General features: G+C 45.1%; 2 non-coding genes across 2 annotated transcripts; both read left to right on the top strand.

The window, feature by feature from the left end:
• Window positions 1-3,151: 3,151 nt before the first annotated feature.
• On the top strand, window positions 3,152-3,223 carry LOC140530622 (small nucleolar RNA SNORD50). Its single transcript, XR_011976050.1, has one exon. It is a non-coding gene; the product is annotated as a small nucleolar RNA SNORD50 (small nucleolar RNA).
• A 331-nt stretch (window positions 3,224-3,554) lies between these two features.
• Window positions 3,555-3,627, top strand: LOC140530621 (small nucleolar RNA SNORD50). The gene has a single exon (XR_011976049.1). It is a non-coding gene; the product is annotated as a small nucleolar RNA SNORD50 (small nucleolar RNA).
• Window positions 3,628-5,374: the final 1,747 nt, after the last annotated feature.

Raw genomic sequence — 5,374 nt, 5'->3', positions numbered from 1 at the left:
CTCACTGCCTCCCGTACATCGGGTGGCGTGGAGCGCTTCAGACCAGGACTGCATTGGGGCTCGGAGGGCAAGGACGCTCCCCGGTGCCACAACGCGCCCGAGAGCTGCGGGGCTGCGCGGGGCCATTCACGCACCGATGCTTCCCGCCTCAGCCAGGCTCCAGCCCTCCTCTCCATTTCGCTGAAATGTAAAGATCGCCACCCCGCCTCCCACTACTACCCCCGCTTCCCCTCCCATCCCCCAAGGGGGAGACTTCGAAATCTGATACGCTTAAAGGAAGCGCTCTGGAGGCTTCAAAGGCCCCGCTCCAAGACCGCCGCACCCCAATCTTGGGGCCGAGGGGAGCTCCAGCACGGTTCCTTCCACCCTCTCCGCCCCTTGACCGCTAGGGGGTCCGGTCTGGTGCGCGGTGGCCACGCGGAGATCCGTCTGGCCCAGGCTCGCTTGGCTGCAGCAGTTCCGGCAGAGGGTGCATCTGCAGCCGCCTAGGGGCAGCCGGCAGGGCGGGCTGACGAGGCCGAGAAAGCGGCGTGGCCCTTCGCTCTGGGGCGTCCTACATCCGGCTGTTACTACTGTTCGTCCCGTCTCCCGGAGCAGCCCCGTCTGCGCCGCCCCTCCTTCCCGCTTTCTCCTTTGCAGCTGGGGGAGACGAACACATTAACTCCATCTAGAGATGTCCTCGAAGCGGGTAAACATCCTGCTTCGGACTCTGTGAGCCTGGGTAAGTCGCTTCACCTCCGCAGGCCGCGAAGACTATAAAATGCCCCTTGCAGGGTAGAGAGCGTTTCCTCTACCTGGACATCACACTTGCAATCCCGAACTCTTATTAAAAATAGTCCATACGATAAAAATCTATAAGACCACGAGACGCATGCAATGGGCTGACTCGCTTTGAGGGAGGGAGCTTCCTCACTGGGAGTCCCCATTCTGATGAAAGCAGGGACCTAAGTGCCAGGCTGCGTTGAACCCGGCTCCGGCGCCGGCCGCTGCCAACGCCACCCGCTGAGAGAGAGCGCCTGTTTGAATTCTGGCGCCACTCCCCGAGCCAAGCAGGGCCCAGCCCGACAGGGCGAGCCCAAGGAAAAGCCGACCCAACTTGCCAGCACCAGGCAAGCAGCGCGCCTCCCCACCCACAACAAGGCAGTCGCGCCTCGGTCGTCCGTCCGTCCGTGCGTGCGCGCACCCAAGGCGCCCCGGAAGTATAGAGAAGCGACACCGGCGGAAACGCGGAAAGCAAGCTCGGGATCCCAAAACTACTCGGCACGCCCTATTCAGATTAGCGTGAGTGCCCGCCCCCTCTCTCCCCGCCCATCGCCTTTCAGGCGTCCAATGGACAGTGGGGAATGGGGGGCGGGGAAGAGGCAGCCTCGTTCCGATTACGCCTCGGCTATATAAGGAGCTGCCCGAGTGTTGCCGAATTCTTTTCGGCTCGACGGCTGGCTGTTAACGTAACTAGGTAAGAAACTATCGGGAACCTTGGATCTCTGTTTGAGAGTTTTAGGGGTTTTTTACGGGGAGGGACAAGAGGACATTTTTAATTGATTGCATGAATCTGGAGGAACAGTAAGATATAGAGGCTTTGAACTTCGGATCCCATTAGGACATAGCGAGAGGGGGACGGGAGGCAAAAAAAATGCATTCCTGTAGGGGGCGCGACAACCTGCTAGGGGTGGGGGTGGAGGGTTGGGTGAGGGGATGGGGGGTGATGGGCAATTATCTGTAGGCGCCCTTTATTGGTGGCCCGCGAAACTACGAGTCCTAGCGTTCCGTGCTACCTAAAGCCGTGCCGCGCAGTGCATTGTAGGAGGACGGGGCGGAGCGTCCTCGACCTCGTGGAGACTGAAAGCAAAGTGTGGCTTTGGCGGGACCGCATTCAAATCCCGGGATTTGGGCGGGGGTGGGGGGAGGAAGTTACGGGGTCCTGGAAGTGTTAGCAGATGTTCCCCCCTCCCCAATTTTGGCATTATTTATTAAAGCCCTACTTAGAGTCCGTTAATAACCCGCTGTTGCCTGTGGAAAGGAGGTCTTGAGGAAAATGGCGAATGCCCTGCCTCGTTTCCCCCACCCCTCCCCCTCCTTAGTCAGATGCTAATTGATCCCTGGGAGGCCACACTGAGGATGCGTGCCCGCGTGATTTCTTTGTGCTGACGGTGCAAAATGTGCGCTCTGGATTGTAACATGTCCCATGGGGGGGCAGTCTTCTTCGTCAGCCAGGGCCACGAAGGGACGATCTTTTTTTTCTTTAGAGGGGAAAACCTTTTTGTTGTTGGAAAAGGGACACCTTCCGGAATAAGGCAACATTTAATTATGGGAAAACCTTGTGGTATTTTCTCTTGTAGGAATAATGGCAAGAGCTCTCCGGGACTTTTCAGGATTGTCGTGCGAAAACAATCAGGTCTGCAAGTATTCCGAAAAGAAAGATATTCTTTTTTTTTTTTTTGAAGACAGTGTCACTCTCGTCTTTAGCCTTTCATCTTTGTGGTTTGTCCTTGCTTCTGCAAATACTTTTATTATTATGAACTTTTTTGAGTTGAGTAGTTGTGAAAATAAGTTGTGGTTTCTAAACTAGAACTAACAACTTGTAGGGAAATCTCCCTAGCAGCAGGTGAGCCAGGGGAACGCCGTGTGCCACCAGAAGGGTAGGTGATGGCAGCTTGAGAAACTGGGGAGAGGGTGATAGAAGATCTTGGGATATTTGAATGAAAATTTGTTTTCTCTTCTAGGCTCAAATGAAAACATCAAGGCATTTGGATGGATATTCTTCCAGCATTTATGAGTCCATAAATACTTGAATGGAACAGGTGAGCATAGAAAACTGGCTGCTTGGAATAAAAACTTAATTTTAATTTTCTTAGGAGCTGTCTCAATGTTTAAAATCTAATGGAGTGTGGGTTTTTTTGTTTGTTTTTTGGCAGGACAAGTGTCCGTGACTACTATAATAGGATCAAAGCCCAAGATCTTGTTGACTGTGACTAATGACTTCAGTTTGAGGTATATATAATTTTTTTTTAAGCATTTACCTTAACCCAGTAATACAGTTAAATAATATGTTGCTTTTTAATTGCCTTTGATTTTTAATTAAAGTTTAATGCGTCAGAAAGTTGATCTTTAAATAACCTAAAAGGAATTTATTGAACAGATCTGATGGTCTAATCAATGATGAACCTATCCCGAACCTGATTTCTTGATGAAAAACTTAACATACGGATCTGGCTTCTGAGAAGACCATGCTGTTAGAAATAGAAGGAACTAACCCTAGTTTTTTTCATGTTTTATAACTGGAGAAGAAATACCCTTGTTATTGTTTTAAAGCAAAAGGTGAAATGAGAATATAATGATGGAAAATAAAACTTTGAAGTCTAAAGAGTTACTAATAGACAATTATCTTTGCCAACAGCATCCTGAATATGCAAGATTGAGGGACTCTTAATTACCGATGCCAAAGTGAGTAACTGCACTCTTATGCATAGTTGCGTAAACCTTGTATTTCTGGGTGAAATAAACATTTCTAAACTTTACAAATTGCTAAATGTTTCACTACTGTGTCTTGGTCTTATTTATGATGATACTATCCCGAACCTGAATTCCTGTTGAAAAACTGCATATTACGGATCTGGCTTCTGAGATAAGACCAAAATATAAACAATGCTTTCATAAGTACTAATTTTCTAAGAAAGTAACAGGTAAATAAAGTACTGTGCTCTGAAGCTCAACTATGGGGCCATATGTCTGACTGTTTGTTTTGGGTATAAAGCCTTTGAAGGGCTCTTTTTATGTTTAGATGGTCATTCTTAAAAACCCAATGTTTTCCCATTTCAGGGATATTGTGGAATCATTGCATCTGCATCATGAGACAAGTGTGTGGATGGTGACTGGAAAAGAACTAAGAAATCTAAAATGAAGCTTTTTATATCATACTGAAAATGCCAAGACAAAATTTTATTCAAAAGTTTTTAGACAAAAGTTTTAGAATGTATTATTTTTGAATTTCACATAAATTTATTTATGACTGCAATTATGGGATGATTTATAAATTTGTGAATGTTGTGCATTACTGATTAACCTGATACTGATTTGTGTGTGAATGTCCGTATTTTATATTAATATAATGTATCCAAAGGCAAGACAGGTAAATCAAATCTTTAAGTGGTCCTTCCAAATTCAAAGCAATTAAAAATTTGGCACATGTGTGGTAAATTAAAATAATGCTGTGCTACTGCTGTCTTGTCTTTTTATAATGATACAGGTATTTTTTGGAATAAGATCCTGTTTCTAGGTATGTAGAATTGGACTAAAGCTAGACGATTTTTGCTGTGGACAGATTTTTCATGGTGACTAGTGTCACTTCTTGATCATTTACTTAACATCAAAGTGGTATATTTGCTGAGTAATTCAGCTACAAAAGTTTTACTTAAACTAGGCGGCTGACCCCATTTTTAAAAAATGCATTCCCATATTTCAGGTAACATTTGTGTAATTGTATGATTTAACCCATTAAATGATATGGTAAGATAAAAGTAGCTATTTCCCCTTGACTTAATAGAACATGGCCAGTTCTGACTACAGTCTTGGTTATTTGAAAAGTGGGGCTTTACCTAAATGTAGGAATGCTTTGGGCTTTAAGAATATTTAGGAAGCTGGCAACAGATTTTAGCACTAATTGACTTGGTTCTTGGCTGCCCTATGAATACACTCATGTTCCCCCTAACACCCACATTTTAGACTATTTTAGAATTTTTATATAATTTATGGTCTTTTCCTATTCTATGTGAATTGGAAGAACCAGCCTAGAACTAAACACCAAAATAGGTAGTTTTAAAGACAGCTTCTTGGCACCTTTGGCAGAGACAATTGACTGGCATTCAAGTTACTTTAATGTCAGAAAAGTTCTTTATGAAGGCAACCCCACTAGAACACTGGTCTCTGAAGAACTTGAATAATGGCAAGCTTGCCACATTGAGAGCAATACATTCCTCTGTTAGAAAATGTTCGTTTTTCTTAGCTAAACATGACTAGTTTAATAAACTCAGCATTGAAGCAAAGCAAGCTTATTAAAGAACACCACAGTTCTCCAAATGAATGTCAGCATGTAGTGAAACTTTTTGACCTTCCTATTGCTGGAATTTGAACCTCCCCACCCATACCTAGAAATACTGTCAGACCTATATCTTTAGAAGTTTCATTGTTAGGGTTTCCTTGTCAGTCAGACCCTAATCTAAGATGTCCGTGTGACAATCACAAACTTGCTCAAGAATCTCCATTTAGAAGCCACTATCGGTGTAATTATGGAACAATGTTTCTTTAAGCTAAAATTTTCAATCCACTTTGTCTACTATACCTGGTTCTGCCCTTGAATCTTCACCAAAAGCCTTTG

This window comes from Notamacropus eugenii, chromosome 2, assembly GCF_028372415.1.
Source record: "Notamacropus eugenii isolate mMacEug1 chromosome 2, mMacEug1.pri_v2, whole genome shotgun sequence".
NCBI classification, from domain to species: domain Eukaryota; kingdom Metazoa; phylum Chordata; class Mammalia; order Diprotodontia; family Macropodidae; genus Notamacropus; species Notamacropus eugenii.
Note: the sequence above shows the minus strand (reverse complement) of the source record. Positions and strands in the feature narration are given on the sequence as shown.